Source organism: Schistocerca gregaria, chromosome 2 (assembly GCF_023897955.1).
Source record: "Schistocerca gregaria isolate iqSchGreg1 chromosome 2, iqSchGreg1.2, whole genome shotgun sequence".
Lineage (NCBI taxonomy): Eukaryota > Metazoa > Arthropoda > Insecta > Orthoptera > Acrididae > Schistocerca > Schistocerca gregaria.
The window spans coordinates 265,678,033-265,703,137 of NC_064921.1; the positions used below are offsets into that span (position 1 = coordinate 265,678,033).

Below are 25,105 nucleotides of genomic sequence, written 5' to 3' on the forward strand. Positions count from 1 at the left end.
ATAGAGAAGCAAAGAAAAGTTTCAGGCAGGTAGCTTTAAACTGTAGGTACAAACAGTGCCCGGTAGGAGGGGAGTTATTGTGGTAGAACACAAGTAATGAAGAGAGGGAGACTGAAACTGATATGACTGATTGTGAAACAAAGAGAGGAATAAGCATAATTAGGAGAAGATGGAAGCATTTGCTTTGTTGATTGACAAACAGAACTGGCTACATATGTTAATTTCATAGGGAAGAGGTATAATGTTGACAAAAGGAAGCTTTTTTTTTCGAATGCAGCAGGGCTCTGAATTGTGCGCAGGATGCAGTCTTACGTGTTCCAGAGGCGGACAGTGGCTACAGATTAGCAGTTAGTGAATGTTTTTGTTTTATGGATGGGTACAGCAAAGATACTAGATAAGTGAGACCTTGAGTTGACTTTTTAATGATATAATAAGTACTGATTTGAGGTACTGGGATGAGCGCATATTGAGAAGCCGACAAAATGGACACAGTGTGTGGTAGTCCCATAACTGGCTGTATGAAGTGCTGATATCTTAAAAGAGACAGATGCTGCAAATATAAAACACACAAGCTAATTAAACTAAGCTCTGTCTGAACAGGTCGCAGAAAACCCAATGGTACTGAATGACTGCTGTCATCCTTGGCCTGTAGGTGTCACTGGATGCGGATGTGGAGGGGCGTTAGGTCAGCACACCGCTTTCATGGCTGTTGTCAGTTTTTGTGACCAGAGTTGCTGTTTTTCAATCAGTTAGCTCGTCAGTTTGCCTCACAAGGACTGAGTGTACCCCACTTGCCAACAGCACTCAGCAGATTGGACGTTCACCCATGCAAGTACTACCCAAGCCCAACAGTGCTTAACTTCGGTGATCTGACGAGAACTGGCATTACCACTATGGCAAGGCCTTTGGCCAAAACACACAACCATTGATGGTTATTTATAACCAACCAGTTTTCATGATGTGCTCTTGTAAGATTACACCATTAAAGTGAAGGCTTGCCATAATGAGTGGTTACGCATTGATCAATTATTTTATTATTGGGATACCACATTTGCATTATATTTGGGGAGCATGAAAGGCACTCAAATTTTCAACAGCAGTAAGTGTTCATGCAGTTCATGCTAATGTGTAAGTAGAATGTAATTTAATTTCTCTAACAGACATACTTTATTTCATAAACAGTGTCATTGGTGGTAGCATCATTGTTTAAAAAAACTTCCAAAATTTTGAGAAGAAACTGATCCAGACTGAAATATATTACTTTATTAAAATGTAAATACAACCCTCATCTGGTAATGCTTCACTTAAGTTCTGTGCAAAGATTTCAGCAGTGGAGCTGCACTTATAACACATTGTAAAGTATTTTGGAGAACATACCAATCTCCTTCGGTGGATGGGTACTGGATGCAAGGGAACGAGGGATCAATGTATGCTATCTCAGCAGAAGTACCTGGATTCCCCTGTGTGATGTGTGGAATTGACCACTAGACATCATGAGGGGTGGACCTACTAGTATAAAACAAGCTGGGGGGGGGTGTTGTGTTGTCACTAAAGAAGCAGTAACAGCAGCGTGGGTCAGTCAGGAGAGCTCAGTGACTTGGAACAAGGACTAGTCACTAGGTGTCACAGAGTTACAAATCCATCGGGGACATTTCAACCTCTCAAAAGCTGCTGATGTTGACTGTTGGTGGTGTGACTGTGAAGGTGAAACGTAAGGAACATTTCACAGCTAAACCACGACCAGAAAGATCTCACTGACGGACAGAGACTGTAGGGCACTGTGAAAGCTAGTTGCAAAAAACTGCATGCAGTCAGTGGAAGGAATCACTTGAGTTCTAAATACCACCAGCACTCCAGCTAGCACAATGACTGTGCATAGGGAGTTAAAAAGAATGGGATACAATAGTCGAGCAACTCCTCTGTAATCAATCCTAAATGACGCTTGAAATGCGAGCAATGCCTCTGGTCAGTGGATGACTGGAAATGAGTGATGACTCATGCTATAACTTGTGGCAATCTGATGGAATGATTAGGGCATGGTGAATGCCCAGAGAATGTTATCAGCCAGCAGTGATGTATAGCGGAGATGGATGATGTTGTGGTATTCATAGTTTTTCATAGTTAGGGTGTGGTCCCCTTTTTGTGCTTAAGAAAATGCTAAACACAGAAGAATATAAAGACTAAACACAGAAGAATATAAAGACATTTTACAGCATTGTGTACTGCATGCAGTAGGAAGCAATTTGGAGATGAAGATTGTTTGGCTTAACATGAAAATGCACCCTGTCATAAAACAGTGACTGTGAGGCAACAGGTTGTAGACAATAACATTTCTGAAATCGACTTGGCTGCTTAGAGTGCTGACCTAACCCAATGGAACATTTTTTGGGAGGAGCTAGAATGTCAGATTAGCTCCAGACCTTTGTGTCCAGCATCACCACTGTTAGCAGATTCAGGTCTTGAGAAAGAATGGGCTGCCATTCCTCCCAGACATTCAGACACCTCATTGAAAGTATCTCCCATAGAGTTCAAGTTTTCATAAAGGTGAAGGTTGGAGACACTCTATATTAATGCCTGCTGATAGATGTCTGGATATTTTTGATTGGTAGTTTATACGTGGGGGAGGATAGATGACTAGTAATTAATGATTGGATGGCAGCTAGACAATTAATAATTAGTGATAAGGCATTAGAGAAAAATAGTGAGGTGTGTGTAAAGGCCTCTAGAGACACATTGATGAGCCAAAACAGTATGAAAACCCACTTAATAGCATTTTGGTCCACCTTTGGAACACATTATCACAGCAGTTGTGCATGCCATTGATTTAACAAATCATTTGTAGGCTTCTGGAGGTATTTGGTGCTAGATGTCTATGCATAGATCATGTAAATACAGCAAATGGCACGGTGGTTGTTTGTAGGCAAGGAGTTGTTGCCAAACAGCTTTTCAGATCAGGCAAATTTGGTAGCTGTTTATGTTGTCCGCAGCTGTCAAGGTGTCTTGAAATCTGAAGTGATGTCCCCATAGAATAGTACTGCCCCCATCGTCCTGTGTCCGTGCCACAAGCATGTTTTTGAGCAGCTGTTTGCTAGGAGAGCAATGTGGAAACAACCATCGACCTGGTGTAACAAGAAAAATGTTTCAGCTGACCAGGCAACATATTTTCATTGATCCACAGTCCAATTTTTTTGATCTCGTCTCACTTCAGTCATAATAGGCGATTTCATTGTCTCAGCACGAAAACATGTTGGTGTGGAGCCCCATACTCTCCAATGTGCACTGGACGGTGTCTTCCAAAACACTTGTTCCTGCACTTGTGTTGTTCCTGTACCTGTGTAGGATTCTGTCATCAGATCTCCTGCAGATTGTTGCCTGCTCTGCCTTACAGTGTGGAATGTACTGAGACCTCCAGAACCTTTCAGAAGCTTTCCATAGATATGACAGTAGCACACAAACAGCCAATGAGTTTTGAGAATTTCCAAGATAGTCATTCCTTGGCAGTGGGCCATAACAATCTGCCCATTGTTAAAGTAAAGCTCACTAGTATGCTCTAACATCTTTGGCACATTCTGAGGTCAAATGGGGCTGAGAGTGTCCACGGAGTTTGCTACCTCTCCTGTCCATGGTTCCATGAACCGACTATTCTGAAACCCGTAGCCTGCATGCTAATATGCTAGCTTGGCTATGCCCAGGCACTCCTGGACTGTGGAATTGTTAGCTTGTGTAGACTATGAAGAGTGAATGCGTAATATATGATTTAGTAGATTTAATGTGTTTGATGATTAACTGTAGTCAGCTTTTAACAAAGGTAAGCAATACAGAAAGCATATAATGCTGAAAATGTTGTTGTATTATTTGCATTTGTAATACCGTTGTGCGTGTTGCTGATAGTGTTGAAAATTTACGATGAAGTATGTTGATACTACATTATACAATATATAATAGTCTCAAATACATTAATTATTCCGTACAGATATCTTACTGATGTGTGTTGTTCTGTAATAACAAAAAAGGAAAAAGTAGTGGCATAAGTTACCACGAATTTTTGACTGATAATGACCTAAGAAATGCGTGGTTAAGTCTGGTGTCTTGAAATAACTTCATGCCAAATAAGTTGTCAAGCTCATTAGTAGTTTGCAGTCAACAGTTTACAAAGGCAGACTATAAATCTGGTTACAAGAGACAGATTCTCAAAATAGGTAGCATTTCCAGCAGATTTCCAAATTATCCTCTCCTTAAAATTCCAATAGCAGCATTATCTAGCCGACAAATTGAAAATCAGTCTCCAAATGATCAGGTATGTTGTAAACGTGAAAGAAGTGCAAGTCCTGCACAAGAAACCAGCACTATTGTTTCATTAAATGCATTCACATAAGCTACAGTTCAAACAGAAGACAAAACACTTTTAAAACTAAAAGCCTTGGAAAAAGAACTAAGATCACAAAATACTGAAACATGGAGACTAGACAAAAAACTGAAGATCGAGGAATGTAATATTGACGTGCTGTCAGAACAACTTGCTCAGTATGAAAGTACCTCCTATCACAAAAACCTGGAATCATTAATATTAGAAGAAAGTAAGATGTCTAAAATAGAATTCTTACTGGAGAAAATAAAAAAAAAAGTTAGTAAAAAATCGATACTCTGATTTAATGAGATAATAAATAAATACTGGCAATACAGCATCCCAAAGGTTACAAATATGCTAGAAATTTTATGCTGAAATTGCCCTGTAGCTGTACTCTTTCTCATTGTGTTGGTGATATTTTGCAAGAAACAGGAGTTATGCCATTTGTAAAGTAAAGATTGGAAGCAGAAGCTAGCTGTCTAAAAAATGCAGAGTTGATCTGTAGCTTAGTAATAGATGAATTATCAGTTAAGCAACAACTACAGTATAATAGAAAATTGGATGCATTTTTCGTAGAATGAGATACATTGCAGATGCAGCAAGTTGAGAATGGTAGCGAGCCACAACAATGTGTGCAGAGAAAATTACCAATTCTTCATGATAAGCAGACTTTCAGCCAAGTTCAGGTTGTAAGAAGTGTATTTCTTTACTAAGCAGCTCTCTGGTGCACAGCAGCATAAACTTATACTGTCAATAAACGTCATAATGATGAAAAGGTTGTGTCAGTGTAAATCAATGTCTCCTAAAGTACCACATCCAGAAAACTGTGAGCAGCTGCTCTTTCTAGCTTTCAACCAATGTCACATTTTAAAGAATTTGAGGTCTTTCATTCTAGACAGAAGTATGTCTGATGGTGAGGGAATGATTTCTGGGAAGTATGTAAAAAAGCTGTAAACTACAAAGTTCAGAAATTATAAAACCTGTCAGTTTTCTTTCTAGGAAACTGCTTGACCCCACAGACTTCAAGAAAATGAATGTTAAGTGTATGAAGCAGTTATTTTCACCAGAAGTAATTGTGACACTAAAACTTCTTGAAGACAGTAATCACATTCATAAGAAAGGTTTGGATTTTACTTCTTCAGGAGCTACAGTAAAATACATGGAGCATGTGTTAAAATGGTACACACTTCATGATGTCAGCAGTACATCACATCTTACAAGTACTCGCAATGATGACAGAATGCAGTACCTTTCAGTTAACAAACTTAAAAAGCCATTTAACTTAAACCATCTTGAAAGCTAAATGCATAAAACATTTGCTAAATAGTGGATTTCACTTTGTCCTCAGTCTCAGTTTTAACAGTGACTGTGTAGAAATGTTCTTTAGCAGATTGCAATTAACAGCTGGCAATAACGACATGCATAACATTGATCTTTAGCATGAATAGAATTTTGAAAACTGGTTTATTGTCGGAACCTTCATGTACCAACACAGACATGGACAAAATGCAGTTTCAATGTGGAAAAATTCACTTACGAAACCATCACCACCTTGTAGTGAGGTAAAAACAATGGGAAAGTACAATTGCCTGCAGATATTGTCAGCATACTAGCTTGCACTCTTGTGATACGACGTTTGTCTTTGTGTGTATAATAGTGTTGCCTTATGCACCTACCACTGTTAAAATAATCTGATATTACCTTCTCAGAAAAGTAAAATTTAAATTTTTCCTAACCCCCTTTTAATAATAATTAAAAACCAATGTAGTATAAGTTTGAAAATTTTAAACTAAGCACGCTCATAAAGAGCTTTATTTTGTTTTCAGTAAGTAGACTATTTATTTATCTAGCCGAAATTTTTTGCGCCCATGATCACTGGCAGAACCAAAGTAGCTGCATTACGCAACAATTCCAAGGTACATTGCAAACATGCCAGTCAGTCGTCAGGAAGAGATTCAACAGTTGGTTTGTAAACGTCTTAGACAACCCTATTGACCTAATGCAATTTATTTTTGGGCTTATCAAATGTAGAAACTGTTGCACACGTGAGTAAGTAGGCAGCAAGGAGCAGAGTGGGACTGGCCTACCAGTGCACCATCCTCAAGCTGACAGTTTGTGGTGGCACAACTGCTGAGTCTAATATGGGTTCCTTGTTGTTGTTGTTATTGTGGTCTTCAGTCCTGAGACTGGTTTGATGCTGCTCTCCATGCTACTCTATCCTGTGCAAGCCTCTTCATCTCCCAGTACTTACTGCAGCCTACATCCTTCTGAATCTGCTTACTGTGTTCATCTCTTGGTCTTCCTCTACGATTTTTACCCTCTACGCTGCCCTTTAGTACTAAATTGGTGATCCCTTGATGCCTCAGAACATGTCCTACCAACCGATCCCTTCTTCTAGTCAAGTTGGGCCACAACCGCCTCTTCTCCCCAATCCTATTAAGTACCTCCTCATTAGTTATGTGATCTACCCATCTAATCTTCAGCATTCTTCTGTAGCACCACATTTCAAAAGCTTCTATTCTCTTCTTGTCTAAACTATTTATCGTCCATGTTTCACTTCCATACGTAGCCACATTCCATACAAATGCTTTCAGAAAAGAATTCCTGACACTTAAATCTATACTCGATGTTAACAAATTTCTCTTCTTCAGAAACGCTTTCCTTGCCATAGCCAGTCTACATTTTATATCCTCTCTATTTCGACCATCATCAGTTATTTTGCTCCCCAAATAGCAAAACTCCTTTACTACTTTAAGTGTCTCATTTCCTAATCTAATTCCCTCAGTATCACCCGAGTTAACTCAACTATGTTCCAGTATACTCAGTTTGCTTTTGTTGATGTTTGTTATATCCTCCTTTCAAGACACTGTCCATTCTGTTCAACTGCTCTTCCAAATCCTTTGCTGTCTCTGACAGAATTACGATGTCATCGGCGAATCTCAAAAAGTTTTTTTTTTTCTCCATGGATTTTAATACCCAATCTGAACTTTTCTTTTGTTTCCTTTATTGCTTGCTCAATATACAGATTGAATAAAATCGGGGAGAGGCTACAACCCTGTCTCACTCCCTTCCCAACCACTGCTTCCTTTTCATATCCCTCGACTCTTATAACTGCCATGTGCTATCTGTACAAATTGTAAATAGCCTTTTGCTCCCTGTATTTTACCCCTGCCACCTTCAGAATTTGAAAGAGAGTATTCCAGTCAACATTGTCAAAAGCTTTCTCTAAGTCTACAAATGCTTCTAAGATAAGTCGTAGGGTCAGTATTGCCTCACGTGTTCCAACATTTCTACACAATCCAAACTGATCTTCCCTGAGGTCAGCTTCTACCAGTTTTTCCATTCATCTTTAAAGAATTCGCTTTAGTATTTTGCAGCTGTGACTTATCAAACTGATAGTTCGGTAATTTTCACATCTGTCAACACCTGCTTTCTTTGGGATTGGAATTATTATATTCTTTTTGAAGCCTGAGGGTATTTTGCCTGTCTCATACATCTTGCTCACCAGATGGTAGAGTTTTGTAAGGACTGGCTCTCCCAAGGCTATCAGTAGTTCTAATGGAATGTTGTCTACTCCTGGAGCTTTGTTTCAACTCAGGTCTTTCAGTGCCCCCTACAAACTCTTCACGCAGTATCGTATCTCCCATTTCATCTTCATCTACATTCTCTTCCATTTCCATAATATTGTCCTCAAGAACATCGCTCCTGTATAGAACCTCTATATACTCCTTCCACCATTTTGCTTTCCCTTCTTTGCTTAGAACTGGGTTTCCATCTGAGCTCTTGATATTCATGCAAGTGGTTCTCTTTTCTCCAAAGGTCTCTTTAATTTTCCTTTAGCCAGTATCTATCTTACCCCTCATGAGATAAGCCTCTACATCCGTACATTTGTCCTCTAGCCATCCCTGCTTAGCCATTTTGCACTTCCTGTTGATTTCATTTTTGAGACGTTTGTATTCCTTTTTGCCTCCTTCATTTACTGCATTTTTGTATTTTCTCCTTTCATCAATTAATTTCAGTATCTCTTCTGTTACCTATGGATTTCTACTAGCCCTTGTCTTTTTACCTACTTGATCCTCTGCTGCCTTCACTATTTCATCCCTCAAAGCTACCCATTCTTCTTCTACTGTATTTCTTTCACCCATTCCTGTCAATTGTTCCCTTACGCTCTCCCTGAAACTCTCTACAACCTCTGGTTCTTTCAGTTTATCCAGGTCCCATCTCTTTACATTCCCACCTTTTTGCAGTTTCTTCAGTTTTAATCTACAGTTCATAACCAATAGATTGTGGTCAGAGTCCACATCTGCCCCTGGAAATGTCTTACAATTTAAAACCTGGTTCCTAAATCACTGTCTTACCATTATATAATCTATCTGAAACCTTCTAGTATCTCCAGGGTTCTTCCATGTATACAACCTTCTTTCATGATACTTGAACCAAGTTTTCAGCTGTGATTAAATTTTGCTCTGTGCAAAATTCACCAGAGGGCTTCCTCTTTCATTTCTTAGCCCCAATCCATATTCACCTACTATGTTTCGTTCTCTTCCTTTTCCTACTGTCGAATTCCAGTCACCCATGACTATTAAATTTTCATCTTCCTTCACTACCTGAATAATTTCTTTTATCTCATCATACATTCCATCAATCCCTTCGTCATCTGCGGAGCTAGTTGGCATATAAACTTGTATTACTGTAGTAGGCATGGGCTTCGTGTCTATCTTGGCCACAATAATGCATTCACTTTGTTGTTTGTAGTAGCTTACCCACAGTCCTATTTTCCTATTCATTGTTAAAGCTACTCCTGCATTATAGTTTTTAGTTATACAGCTTAATTCTGTTAAACTTTCATCATTGGGCTATTTTGGTGGATATGTCATAATGAAAGCAATAAAGGAAGTAGCCTGTTATACAGACAAACATCTGAGTTCAACCTTTTCGCTTAAATCTCCATACAATGGATTCGATACATTGCCATGTCATCACAGGGAACAGCATGTTTTATCCATCTGTGCCAGTTGTGAAGTTGCAAATGCAGTGTTGGATTTTGTGACACATGCTCTCCCTTACTTGCAAACCCATGGCATTAGAAAACAGTTGGAAATATATATAGTCTGAGAACTAGAAAAAGCAGTCTGTTTTTGTTGTAACAGTGGGGAAAACCACCCAATACTTCTTAGTGCGATTGTGTGTAAATATTTCTTACCAATTGTGCTGAAGCAGATAGCTTTCTCTGCTATAGAAACTTATGAAAAACCGAAGTTTTTCATCTCCAGACTACTGAATTGAAAGATGCTGTTTGTTTTAACACTATAAACTTGGCACTTAGTAGCAGCTGGCTGGCTGAATTACACATCGTAACAAGCTCTGATATGGAGTGCCAAGGCTGATAGAGCGTACTTGTGGGCTAAGGTCCGGGGCGATTATGTCCTTGGATTTCCCCATTTGCAGCCTGCATCTTTGTCAGAATGATTCCCATTTGTCTCTGCTCCACTTATATACTTTCCTTACTGCAATATGTGTCTACTATTCACCAGACAGCATTCAGTCTCATGGAGGTCAGTGTTCAATCATGGTGTTTTGCTCATCACTGTAGGTAAAATGAGGGGCAGTGAGAAATATGGAGATATTGAAACAGGGAAGTATGGGTGGTGATGATGATATGAGGAGGAAGCAGCTACTTTTGTTCATGGCATTGTGTGAAGCAGTGTGTTCGAAAAAATCACTAAAACTAAGCCTTGGACATGGTTTGGCAATATCAATTCATTTTGGTGGGCAGTATGTTGGTGTTCCTGCAAGAGTATAAGTGAAATTGTTATGTTGTAAGAGGGTTCGCTGCTGTCAAAATGGAAGGTATATTTGTGATGGGTTGGTCTAATAGGATAGATGTTCTTATTAAATCATCAGAGTGGTGCATTCAGTATCAAGGAATATTGTTCACTAGGCTGAAAACAGATGATGGTCGAAGTAGAGAGGATATAAAATGTAGACTGGCAATGGCAAGGAAAGCGTTTCTGAAGAAGAGAAATTTGTTAACATCGAGTATAGGTTTAAGTGTCAGGAAGTCATTTCTGAAAGTATTTGTATGGAGTGTAGCCATGTATGGAAGTGAAACATGGATGATAAATAGTTTGGACAAGAATAGAATAGAAGCTTTTGAAATGTGGTGCTACAGAAGAATGCTGAAGATTAGATGGGTAGATCACATAACTAATGAGGAGGTACTGAATAGGATTGGGGAGAAGAGGCGGTTGTGGCCCAACTTGACTAGAAGAAGGGATCGGTTGGTAGGACATGTTCTGAGGCATCAAGGGATCACCAATTTAGTACTAAAGGGCAGCGTAGAGGGTAAAAATCGTAGAGGGAGACCAAGAGATGAATACAGTAAGCAGATTCAGAAGGATGTAGGTTGCAGTAGGTACTGGGAGATGAAGAAGCTTGCACAGGCTAGAGTAGCATGGAGAGCTGCATAAAACCAGTCTCAGGACTGAAAACCACAACAACAAGTTGAAAAGAGTAAGGGAAACTGGATGGGAGGTGTTGATGTGGAGGAATAATGTGTCATAACTGTTGACCCAGGGGCTGTAGGTGTGTAATAGCTTGTGGATGTCTGGCAAGGGAGACTGCAGAACTGATTGATTATTAGAGAGATGGTTCCTTCAGTTCAAAGAGCTAACGCTGGAAAATGAATTATTTATGTGAATTATTAAGCAGCTGTTTGCCTGTGGTGTGAAATTGTTCCCTACAATTGGACATTTAAGGTTGTCCATGGGATCTGTTTCAATTTTGTTTTACACAGTGAATTGAATGCTGTTGGGAGGGTGGTGGGGTGGGAAAAGGCAGATTGTAAAGTGGGTGATATAGCTGTTCTCGGAGATTACTGTGACTCTGGGTGAAAGATGCTCACTTCAGGACTGAGGTAGATGGTTGTGGATGGGGGTGTTAGGATAGGCCTTACTCATAATGTGCTCCATATGGTATTGCTTGTTTAATGGAACAAGAAAAGGTGGTCAAGGTCCTTGTAGCGAATGTGAGGAACTACATCTGTGAAAGCTCTTTTGTAACAATAGATGTAAAAAGTGTGTTCAACCAAGTGAGAAACTGCAGGAGAATGGTATTTTTTGTGTTTTGTTAGTGGAGGTATGGAGATTCAAAAGCATACGAGAAAAAGGCAAATGAGATATGTTTGTATACAAGTCAAGAGGCTTATTTGGATAAGAACTGCTTGACACTGCGTGTGTGATACCTCCTAGTATTCGTATGTCAATGAAGAGACATCTTGGTGTGGAAGAAGTGGTAACTGATGAACAGCAGCTACATTGGCGGATGAGGGGTTATTGTGTGATGAAGCCTTATTGTAACCAGCACTTCTTACGAAGCTGTTAGAGGGACAGATTTCTGTGTCAACTTGACTGAACTCAGAAGCAACAAGTGGCTTTGGCAGAGGACATTAAGATCCTGAAGAAATAGAATATACTTCTATCATGAAAATGCCATCAACAACTATTAATCAAATGAACATTTCAGGGTTGTGGGCTGATAGGAAGAGTTCTGGAAGGTGGATCACAAATAATCTCACATAGAAGAGTACCTTATGAGTGCCAAGACTGTTCAAGTAGTTACTCCGTCACCGTAATCTTCAAATGAAAGGTAGTTGTGTGGAATTCCGTTATTCATTATATTTGTATGGAACATGGAACTACTTCTATTGTCATCAGAACACAGGGAATGTGTGAACTACAAGGAAGCCTCTGCTTATGGAAGGTAAACAATGTTGTGACAGATTGTGTTCACTAACAACCTGAAAATTAGCATCAGTTTTTGGCCTCATTGGAATCAGTTTTTTGGGAAATGATTAGACATATAAATTTAAATAAAATTAAATAATTTAGACATATCAATTTAAAAGAAGATGCCATGTTATTGCTCATAGTCACATTGTAGCTGTATGATGACTTCCCATGTACCTTGGGATGTATACGATTTTGATTACCAAACCATATACCCAAAGACGAAGGCTTCATGCTTTGAAACTGATTGTCAGCAGTAAGAAAGGATGTAAAAATAACACTGGCCAAGAATAAATGGTTTGCATTTGGAATGTTTGCTTTTGCAAACACTTCAACAGTTTTTTCTCCGTTTAACATTTTTAGTTGCCTGGTTCTCTTTATTTGAATATTATAAAAAACACTGATTAAATAACATGACTTCTTATTATCTTCTTTGTACTTACAGATCACAGACAACTGTTTTATTTCACCACAGACAAGTTGCATTCTGCTTCTACTCTAGTTGCCAACCCATGAAAACATACAGCAAACATAGTGTTTTACCATTCCAACACCCTCTTTATAATGTGATATTTTGTTGTAAATAAAACTAAATCATCATACAGTATTTAAATATTTTTGCACTTGCACTCTTCCTGTTCCTTGAGTGTTGTGCATAATTAGCATCACAATAATTATTTAGATTAATTGTGTCATCTTCTGTCTTCTTACAGAAAAGCTCATTATTTGTGGAATCTTACTATGCATCTAAGATCTGGCCTGATTTTACGTGACAAATAAAGAAGACTTCTTATTGCTTCAAGATAAGGCTTCCCCTCTGGAACTAAAGGAGTCCTTATGGCCTTACAGTCAGTCATATTGAATTTTTCCAGTACTTCCTTTGCACTCTGTTTTTCATGTGGAAATATTCCATCCTCTGTTCCGTGGTAAATATCGAAATTTTTCTACCACAAACCTCTCAAAGGTATTCTTACAGTTCTTCAGCACATCTTCTGCTTGTCCTTTCCTGCACGGATTCCTTAATCAGCACCTGGCTTTATACTGACCATCATCTTTGACATATTAAACAACACGGCATTTTATCATCTTCTTGAAAATACACAACAAACACTGTGTACTACCAACATTCAAACACTCCACTATGGTCTTTGTTCGTATCCTTCTTTCGGTTCTGTTTAAGCTTTTGACTTGTGATGATTGTTTCCATTGAGAGGCAGCAGCATTTTGTTGCCAGTGAACTGTGTTTCTCTGATTTAAATTATATCTCAGCAGTAACTTTCTTTTCCAACTCTTCCACTATCACAAGACCTGCAGAACATTGATTTCAGATTTGTAGAATATAAACCCTATTTACCATTTTGCATTCATAACAACGTGACCATATTTGACAACAGTTCAAATAGAATTGACAAAATGCTTAAATTAGAAGTAGAGCAAAAATTAACTGTGTTCATGGGTTCTAGAAAGATTCTGGGCATGGCTGCTGATGGAAGCAGCTGTATTGATAGAAATCAGAAATTGACTTGTATTGATACTCAGTATTCAATGAACTGTGGTTGAAGCCCGACGAACAGGCATTACATGCATTGATAAAAAATGATAGTGCGTTGAGAATGGCTAGTTTCTAGCTGAAATCTAGATCTGCCTATAAAATTTAAAATGATGACTGATAGCTGAAATCTATTATTTACAAGTCAATAAAACAATCACTGTGTGCAACAGCCTTCTGAGTGGAAGGTAACCTGATGATACAGTTCTATTTGTAAGTGCATTGTATTACTCTAAGTGGGTATTTTAATTTTTTATTGTGTCTGAATGCATTTTGCCTTTGTTTTCTTGCCCACCGTGTCCGTGGCATGTGATAAGTCACATGTCTTCCAGGGCATACCTCAGAGCACTCATCATTCATGTGCTTGGTACAGGCTTTGCAAACCAGGGTTTCCTGAGCTGGGGAGTGGTAAGCACCCATTATGACAGGATATCATGAATCAAACAATGGAAAAACCAGAATGGAATGTAACAATACGAGAGAAGGAAAGTTGCTACTCACCATATAGCGAAGATGCTGAGTCACGATTGGCACAGTAAAAAGATTCACACAATCATAGCTTTCGGCCATTACGGCCTTTGTCAGTGGTAGATACACATACACACACATGTGTGTGCACGCATGCACACACACACACACACACACACACACACACACACACACACACACACACACACACACGTGCAACTTGCACACACGTCTGGAGTTTCAGAGAGCTGAAACTACACTGCGAGCAGCAGCACCAGTACACGATGGGAGTGGTGACTGGGTGGGGGTTAAGAGGAGGCTAGGGGGGAGGGGGAGGGATAGTATGGTGGGAGTGGCGGACAGTGAAGTGCTGCAGTTTGGACGGAGGGTAGGAGAGAAGGTGCGGAGAAGGGGATAGGTAAGTAGCGAGAAACAGAAATAAAAATAAAAGAAATTAAAAGACTGGGTGTGGCGGTGAAATGATGGCTGTGTAGTGTTGGAATGGGAACAGGGAGGGACTGGATGGAGGACAGGAGGCCAGGAGTGTTACGGGAATGTAGGATGTATTGCAGGAAAAGTTCCCGCCTGCACAATTCAGAAAAGCTGGTGTTGGTAGTAAGGATCCATATGGCACAGGCTGTGGAGCAGTCATTTAGATGAGGGGTATCATGTTTGGCAGCATATTCAGCTACAGTGTGATCCACTTGCTTTTTGGCCACAGTTTGCGATGACCGTTCATGCGGACAGGCAAGTTGTTGGTTGTCATGCCTACATAGAATGCAGCACAGTGGTTACAGCTTAACTTGTAGACCACATGACTGGTTTCACAGGTAGCCCTGCCTTTGATATGATAGGTAATGTTAGTGGCCGGACTGGAGAAGGTGGTGGTAGGAGGATGTATGGGGCAGATCTTGCATCTAGGTCTATTACAGGGGTATGAGCCCAAAAGGTAAGGGATCGGGAGCAGGAGTTGTGTAAGGATGGACGAGTATACTGTGTAAGTTCGGTGGACGGCGGAATACCACGGTAGGAGGGGTGGGAAGGATAGTGGGTAGGACATTTCTCATTTCAGGGCACGGCGAGAGGTAATCGAAACGCTGGTGGAGAATGTAATTCAGTTGCTCCAGGATAATTTCGGTCAGTGAAGGTTTCAGTGAGACCCTTGTGTATTTAGAGACTGACTGCTCGTCACTGCAGATGTGACAACCATGGGTGGCTAGGCTGTACAGAAGGGACTTCTTGGAATGAAACAGGTGGCAGCTGTTGAAGTGGAGGTATTGCTGGTGGTTAGTAGGATTGATATATACAGAGGTACTGATGTAGCCATCTCTGAGATGGAGGTCAACATCTAGGAAGGTGGCTTATTGGTTTGAGTAGGACCAGGCGAAACAAATGGGGGAGAAGTTGTTGAGGTTCTGGAGGAATGTGAATAAGGTGTCCTCACCTTCAGTCCAGGTAGCAAAAATGTCATCAATGAATCTGAATGAGGTGAGGGGTTTAGGACTCTGGGTTTTTAGGAAGGATTCCTCTAGATGGCCCATGAATAGGTTAGCATAGGATGGTGCCATGCAAGTGCCCATAGCCGCACCGTGGATTTGTTTGTAGATAAGGAGAAGTAATTGTGGGTGAGGGTATAGTTGGTCATGGAGACTAGGAAGGAGGTTGTTGGTTTGGAATCCATAGGGTGTCCGAAAAGAGAGTGTTCGATAGCAGTTAGGCCATGGGCATTAGGAATGTTAGTGTACAGGGAGGTGACATCAATAGTGATGAGCAGGGCACTGTGTGGTAAAGGGAAAGGAACTGTGGAGAGTCGGTTGAGGAAATGGTTGGTATCTTTTATATAGGAGGCTAGGTTCTGGGTAATAGGTTGAAGGTGTTCGTCTATGAGAGCAGAGATTCTCTCTGTGGGGGCACAGTAACTAGCCACAATGGGGTGTCCTGGGTGGTTGAGTTTATGGACTTTAGAAGCATGTAGACGATGGGAGTGCAGGGAGTGGTAGGGGTAAGTAGAGAGATGGACACTGGCTAGAGGTTTTGGTTTGCTCCTAAGGATTTGAGTAGTGATGGGAGATCCTGCTGGATTGCTGGAATGGGATTAATGTGGCATGGTTTGTAGGTGGAATTATCTGACAGCTGACGGAGTCCTTCTGCCACGTAATCCTTGCGGTTCAAAACTACGGTAGTGGAGCCTTTGTCTGCAGGTAGGATTATAAGATTGGGATCAGCTTTTAGATAGTGGACTGTGGTTCTTTCCGTGGATGTTAGATTAGTATGCATGTTGAGGGATTTGGGGAATGATGGTGAGGCAAGGTTCGAGGATAAGAAATTCTGGAAAGGTAACGGGGCTCTTTGGAGACTGTGGGGGTGGATCACGGTTGGATGGAGGAGTGAACTGAGTTAGTCAAGGTTCAATGTTGGTCTTTGCTTGAGTCTGATTGGTCGGGTCGGTGGCGAAAATGTGTTTCCACTGTAGGGACTGGGAGAAGGAGAGAAGGTCTTTAACTAGTCCTGCATGGTTGAATTTGGGAGTGGGGCAAAAGGTGAGGCCTTTGGAATGGACTGATATTTCTGTGGGGCTAAGGCTTCTGGGGGATAGGTTCATGACTGTGTTGCGGGTCTGTTTAGGTTTTGAGTTCTGTGTGGTCATGGGAGAGAGTTTTGGAGGGTGGGGTAAGTGTAGTAGGTCTGCGAGACAAGGTTCGTCAGCTATGAGGGGGTGTGGGGGAGGTTTAGAGGTTGTTGTAGAATTGGTGGACTGTGGTTCTCCGAGGCGGGAGTAGGAAGTGGGCAGGATGGAGATCTTTTTGAGGTGGTGTTGCGCATGTTGCTCAAGTTCGTGCAGGGCAAGAGTTTCCATGTGTGTTATGGGTTCCAAGAATTTGGGATTACATAGCAGGAGAATTTTGCAGTAGATGAGAAGGTACTGCAAGGAGGATTGGGCTTGGTTGATATGGTTTTGCAGGACTATGTTGGTGAGGGCTAAGGATTGGCGGAATCTGAACAGCTGGAGGTCATTGTAGGAGGAGGGGTGGCAACCAGAGATGGGTAATTTGATGGTAAGGTCATTGGGGGGAGGGGGGGGCGGAGATAATGAGCCAAGCAACTACACAAGAACAGTATGTGGGACTGTGATCTGGCTGGGGATAAGGAAACTTCTCTGTATTGACACAGATGGAAGGAGCAAGGATCCATGGTGGTGCAAAAATGCGAAAAAATACGTAAGAAAGTAGAATTACGTCCCAAAAATTATGCAGAAATACACCCAGGACACCCCATTGTGGCCAGTTACTGTGCCCCCACTGAGAGAATCTCTGCTCTCATAGACGAACACCTTCAACCTATTACCCAGAACCTAGCCTCCTATATAAAAGATACCAACCATTTCCTCAACCGACTCCACAGTTCCTTTCCCTTTACCACACAGTGCCCTGCTCATCACTATTGATGTCACCTCCCTGTACACTAACATTCCTAATGCCCATGGCCTAACTGCTATCGAACACTCTCTTTTCGGACACCCTATGGATTCCAAACCAACAACCTCCTTTCTAGTCTCCATGACCAACTATATCCTCACCCACAGTTACTTCTCCTTATCTACAAACAAATCCACGGTGCGGCTATGGGCACTTGCATGGCACCATCCTATGCTAACCTATTCATGGGCCATCTAGAGGAATCCTTCCTAAAAACCCAGAGTCCTAAACCCCTCACCTCATTCAGATTCATTGATGACATTTTTGCTACCTGGACTGAAGGTGAGGACACCTTATTCACATTCCTCCAGAACCTCAACAACTTCTCCCCCATTTGTTTCGCCTGGTCCTACTCAAACCAATAAGCCACCTTCCTAGATGTTGACCTCCATCTCAGAGATGGCTACATCAGTACCTCTGTATATATCAAACCTACTAACCACCAGCAATACCTCCACTTCAACAGCTGCCACCTGTTTCATTCCAAGAAGTCCCTTCTGTACAGCCTAGCCACCCATGGTTGTCACATCTGCAGTGACGAGCAGTCAGTCTCTAAATACACAAGGGTCTCACTGAAACCTTCACTGACCGAAATTATCCTCCCATCCTTGTACAAAAACAAGTCTCCTGTGCCTTATCTTTCCAGGCTCCCACCACCCCCCAAAGTCCCACTGTCTGGCCTCAGAGGAGCATTCGCCTCGTAACTCAGTACTATCCCAGACAGGAGCATCTGAATTACATTCTCCACCAGCGTTTCGTTTACCTCTCGCCGTGCCCTGAAATGAGAAATGTCCTACGCACTATCCTTCCCACCCCTCCTACCGTGGTATTCCGCCGTCCACCGAACTTACACGGTATACTCGTCAATCCTTACACAACTCCTGCTCCGGATCCCTTACCTTTTGGGCTCATACCCCTGTAATAGACCTAGATGCAAGATCTGCCCCATACATCCTCCTACCACCACCTTCTCCAGTCCGGCCACTAACATTACCTATCATATCAAAGGCAGGGCTACCTGTGAAACCAGTCATGTGATCTACAAGTTAAGCTGTAACCACTGTGCTGCATTCTATGTAGGCATGACAACCAACAACCTGTCTGTCCGCATGAACGGTCTTCGCAAACTGTGGCCAAAAAGCAAGTGGATCACACTGTAGCTGAACATGCTGCCAAACATGATACCCCTCATCTAAATGACTGCTTCACAGCCTGTGCCATATGGATCCTTCCTACCAACACCAGCTTTTCTGAATTGTGCAGGTGGGAACTTTTCCTGCAATACATCCTACGTTCCCGTAACACTCCTGGCCTTAACCTCCGTTAGTCACTGTCCTCCATCCAGCCCCCTCACTGTTCCCATTCCAACGCTACACAGCCATCATTTCTCCGCCACACCCAGTCTTTTAATTTCTTTTATTTTTATTTCTATTTTTCGCTACTTACCTATCCCCTTCTCCGCACCTTCTCTCCTACCCTCCATCCAAACTGCAGCACTTCATTGTCTGACACTCCCACTATACTATCCCTCCCCCTCCCCCTTCCCACCCTAGCCTCCTCCTCACACTCACCCAGTCACCACTCCCATCGTGCACTGGTGCTGCTGCTCGCAGTGTAGTTTCAGCTCTCTGAGATTCCAGACGTGTGTGCAAGTTGCACGTGTGTGTGTGTGTGTGTGTGTGTGTGTGTGTGTGTGTGTGTGTCTACAGCTGACAAAGGCCTTAATGGCCGAAACCTATGATTGTGTGAATCTTTTTATTGTGCCTATTGCGACTCAGCATCTTCAATGTATGGCGAGCAGCAACTTTTCTTCTCTCGTATTGGGATATCAGGAATATTGGCGTAACCACCCACATCGTGAAGATGGTAAATACCCCTACAATAATAATAATAATAATAATAATAATAATAATAATAATTATTATTATTATTATTATTATTATAAATCTCATGGCGTGCTGCATGCTCATGAGATGCTTGGCTTTTAGCAGGCAAGCTCTGAGCAACCATCTGAAATCAGTTGTATTAAGGCTGACCCAGGCAGGGGGGCTCTGTTTGGGTTGACCCTTATTTCCTTAGCTGCTTGTGGGACTGAGATGGAACTCTTGAACTTTTCCATATAACTTGGCACTGGAATGGTGTATGGCTGGTGGGTATCAACACCCGTCCTAACAAGGGGGCTCATATTACCAGTTCTCCTGTTTCAGGAATTCTTTCCAATATTTCAGTTTATAGTAACAGAACACATGCTGTTAGGCAGAATTATTTTTAATAATTAAAAGCAAAGATGTAAACAATGAGAAAGTTTCACCTTTGTATATTCAAAAGGGTTTAGGAGGCATTGCTGGAACCTTAAAATCTATTAAGTGATTCAGGAATGGAACACTATTGGTTGAAATGTCTAGTTCCTAACAAGGGGAACAAACCTCCAGACAGCTAAATGCCTCTGGTAATATGCTACTGAAGTGGAGCCACACAACACCCTGAACTATGCAGAAATGTTACTGATACCCCTAAAGAAGAATTTTGAATGGTGTGTGTATTTAAGATGGTGTGATTGATGTGCAAAACATCATGAAGAGGTAGAGGGCGAGGTGGTGAAATCTGATTCTTTTAGTTTTATGTTCCATGGTACAACATTTCCAGACCGTGTCGAGGCTGGTTTCATTCACATAACTGTGAGGCCTTATATACCCAACCCAGTATGCTAGTTTATATGTCAGCACCTTGGCCACACCACTCTGTGATTTAAGGGGGTGCCACTTGTAGCAAATGTGATAAGACCATCCATCAAGGATTTGTTTTTCATCTCCTCCAAAGTGTGTTAACTTCTGTGGGGCTCACCCATCTGCAGTAGAAACTACAGTGTGTACCTTGAAGGAAGAGCAATATAGGCCGTATTGTAGAGCTTCCGGCATCGAAAATGGCAGACTCGGTAAACAGCCAGCACTGCCACTACCACTACTGCAGTTGCCTCTCTGAAGCCTCCTCTGGCAACCAAGCCAAACAGGAATTGTTTTTTTTGCAGAAGGTGACAGATCATAAACGGTCAGCTCAAACAGAACTCATTCTATCTGATGGTTGTAAGGATTTGGCTTCATAAACTGTGACGCCTGCCTGGAGCAGAGCATTTGTCTGAGCCTCCGACTGACGCAGATATCCCTGCTCCAGTCAAGAGACAGGATGAAAAGAAAACCTTACTGATAAAATGGCTCACACGCTGCAGCGAAACATCAGCAGGTTTAGGATGCATAAGAAGGAACTGAAATACTTAGCAGAGGAACATCCTCTGTGTGTGTTTGTTCACAAGAGATCCATTTTAAATCTACTAATGCCTTCAAGTATGACCTGGCAGGCGAAAGGGCCAAGACAAGGGTTGCCGTGTTTGTCGTCAACACAGACTGCTCTTGTGCTCTGTCCTTGGTTACTGATCACCAAGCAGTTGCTATTGATGTTCATTTGGATCAAAGGATCACTATATACTCTGTCTTTACTCGCAGATCTTGTAGAGAAACGCCCCTGATCATTTCTCGTGCTGGGAGACTTAAGTGCCCTAATGTATTATAGGGCTCCCACTCTACTTGGCCCAGGGTTCATTGCTGTGTACGATTTAGCAGGTTTCTGTTTGTCCTCCAGTGCCGCAACTACAACTCATCATTTGCAACTTGGACACCATTATGCATTTTAAAGACTTGGTGAGGATTCTGGATCTAATTTTTTGTTCCAGACTGTCATCGTTACCACAGCTAAAGGATCCAAAGGCAAGGATGCAGAAAGCACTGAAATCATAAAGTGTCTTAGCCACAGGTCTTGGTGAATGGTAGGGCATGTCTGCTAGGTTGTAGGGCCTTCATAATTTGACGACTATAGATGCACGGTATACAAATTGATGATACCTTTGTAGCTGAAGATCATTGTCACTATCCACCATATGGAGATCAGGCTGGTCACGGGATCTTGTACGACCAGCCCTGTACCCAGTGTGTATGGTGAGGCTGGGGAACCGGCACACACCATCCAGCAGCAGATCCTTACAATGGGTCGAACAAAGTGCCTATTGGCTTATGTCTCGGGTTCTTCGGCCAACGTTCATCTAATGATTTTTCTGACGTTTCGCTAGCACGAGTGGCTGGCATTGTTAAAGCTTCACCCTCCATTGCTGGTGGTGAACTGGATCCGAGCTCGCGGGCGCAGACTATAAGTACCTGGCACGCCAATGTCCGAAGGCTTCTCCACGGTCATTTCCGGTGCGGTTCTCCTGTTGCTACCTACGATGGTCGTTCACTGCAGGTAAACGGATCCTGGTTTCCCGTACTGCAGCGAACGACCGTTGCAGGTAGCAAGAGGAGAACCGCACCAGAAATGACTGCGGAGAAGCCTTCGGACGTTGGCGTGCCAGGTACCTATAGTCTGCGCCCTGAGCTCGGCTCCAGTTCACCACCGGCAATGGAGGGTGAAGCTTTGACAATGCCAGCCACTCGTGCTGACGAAACGTCAGAAAAATCATTAGATGAACATCGGCCGAAGAACCCGAGACATAAGCCAATAGGCAGTTTGTCAACAAGTGGCCACGAAAGCCTTAACAATTTTGTATTATGCCTCTACATTGAGGAGATTTGCAGATTGTACTGATGCCTTGACCAACGACGGAAGAAGAAAGCTCAACTGATGTCCTCTCTCGCCTTTCTGTCACGGTGCCGAGATGAATGTGCTACACCGAAGTTCTTGAGATGTAAGCGCCTATTCACCACCACCCAAGCACATCGTATCTACGACAGAATGGAACGAGCTTTTCTTTGTGAGCGATTACATACAACACGGAGAGACTTGGCAAGAACGGATCAGGAACTTCTGGACATTTTCTATCAACTAAGTAGCAGAATGCATTGAGACGACTGGGACAAGATTGACAGCATCACTCACAGGAGCATGCAGAACGAACTCGAGCGCTGCACCGAGCGACAGAAGAAAAAGTTTGAAAGATGTCGGAAGCAGACTGACAAGGCGATTCCCGACATGTCACACACAGTGGTCAACCTCACTGAGTGACAATTGACCGAAGAGGAAGTGTCTGTTCTTCAAAAAGGAGGGAATTTTGCTATCATCCCGAGAACTATACCTATGGAGGAAATCATTGCCAACACCGAAGCAGCCATTCGGACCCTTCCTTGTGAAAGGGCAGAGGAGATACGCACGGAAACAGCCAGGATACTGCGCCGAGCAAAACCACTAGCTTGGAACCTGAAGAAAGAAGAGGTACAAGCCATTAAGAATCTCAACGCTGACAATAGTATACTGGTACTGCCTGCCGATAAGGGGAATGCGACCATTGTAATGAAGACCGAAGGTTATGAGCAAAAGATCCGAGACCTATTAGATTCGACGACGTACCGAAAACTAAGCGCAGATCCGACGCAGTGTATCACACGGAATACGAATCGATTAATCAAAGCGTCTTCTCTGCTGGTGGACATACAGATAAACCTGCGCAACACAAAAGCCCTACCACCTCGACTGTATGGATTACCCAAAATCCATAAGAACAACGTTCCATTGAGACCGATTGTTAGTGCTCCTGGATCACTGACATATAAACTGGCAAAACACTTGCACTCTCTGCTCCAGCCACACGGGGGGAGGACCGACACATACATTAAGGACTCAGGACATTTCATTGAGAAGCTGAAGAAACTGAAACTTGCACCAAACGACATCCTGGTCAGCTTTGATGTTGTTTCGTTATTTACAAGAGTGCCACTCAGTGACGCTCTGGAGCACATCGGTTCCATTTTCCTGCAAGATATCACAAAGTTCTTCCATGCATGTTTCACCAGGAGCTATTTCACGTGGAATGGCGATTTCTACGAATAGCTGGAAGGCGTCGCCATTGGTAGTCCTCTCAGTCCAGTGGTGGCCAACTTCTTCATGGAGCAATTCGAAGCACAGGCACTGGATTCGGCGACTTGCAAACCTAACATGTAGTACAGGTACGTTGATGATACTTTCGTTGTGTGGAGCCATGGTGAAGAACAGCTCGGTGACTTTCCAAGACAGTTGAACAGCCTCCATGCCAACATAACATTACCATGGAAGTAGAAAAGGACAAGAAACTGCATTTCTAGATGTGCTGGTCACAAGGGACGGCGAAAACCTGGGACACAGCGTGTATCGAAAACAGACACACACGGACTGATACCTGCACAAACTGTCAAACCACCACCTGAGCCAGAAAAGAGGCATGATTACTACGCTCGTAACGAGAGCAGGACGAATATGTGAACCGCAACACCTCAAACAAGAAATGCAACACCTGGGAACTGTTCTGAGGAGCAATGGGTACTCCACAAATTATATTAGAAGTGTAACAGAGCCAAACATTCGGCGAAGTAAGGAACCAGAAAAAGAAATGTCGGGTACGGCCTTTGTGCCATACATTGCCAGAGTGACTGACAGAATCGGCCGTATATTGCGCAAACATGGTGTAAAGACGATTTTCAAACCGACAAGGAAGATCAAAGAGTGTCTTAGATCGGCAAAGGAGGACAGAGACCCACTTGCAATGTCGGGATTATACCGTATACCATGCACATGCAGAAAAGTTTATGTCGGAATGACTGGATGATCCATTAACACCAAGATCAAGGAGCATAAGCGACACTGCAGGTTGGGGCAGGTGGAGAAATCGGCCGTGGCAGAGCATGCACTGAATGAGACCGACCACGTAATAAAATTCGCCGACACGGAAGTTCTGGCTGTAGAGAAGCACTATCACACGCGCTTGTACAGAGAAGCTGTAGAAACACAAAAACACGCGAACAGTTTGAACAAGAAAGAGGAAAGCCTTAAGGTAAACGATCCTGGCTTCCCGTATTGCAGCGAACGACCGTCGCAGGTAGCAAGAGGAGAACCGCACCGGAAATGACCGCGGAGTAGCCCTGGACGTTGGCACGCCAGGTACATATAGTCTGCGCCCGCGAGCTCGGCTCCAGTTCACCACTGGCAATGGAGGGTGAAGCTTTGACAATGCCATCCACTCGGGCTGTCGAAACGTCAGATGAACATCGGCCGAAGAACCCGAGACAGAAGCCAATAGGCAGTTTGTCAACAAGTGGCCACGAAAGCCTTGACAATTTTGTAATGGGTCATACATATAAGATCGTCACTGCATCCAGTCCACCAGCATGCCGTACTGTTGCTCATCCAACTACAAATTCATGTGAAGCATGTGATGGAGTCAATTGGTGTGGGGCAAGGACAAACCAGACTCAGGATTTTAACTGACTACCCTTGTGGTTACTTCAGAGATTTAGAGTAATCTTAGATTTGGTGCAGTCCAGGAGATGCTGCACTCCTGCATCTGTTTTTAATGTGTTATTTTGTGACATTTTAAATGAGTACCACAACTATACAGCTGTATTCACAGATGGGTCTAAGCAAGGGTCTCCGTTGGCTGCTCTGTTAGGAGGCTGTCCAATAA

At 42.5% G+C, this 25,105-nt stretch overlaps 1 protein-coding gene across 1 annotated transcript in view; it reads left to right on the forward strand.

Moving 5' to 3' along the window:
• Nucleotides 1-25,105, forward strand: part of LOC126336844 (methylcrotonoyl-CoA carboxylase subunit alpha, mitochondrial) — a 109,753-nt gene that overhangs the window by 62,299 nt on the left and 22,349 nt on the right. The window lies entirely within an intron of this gene.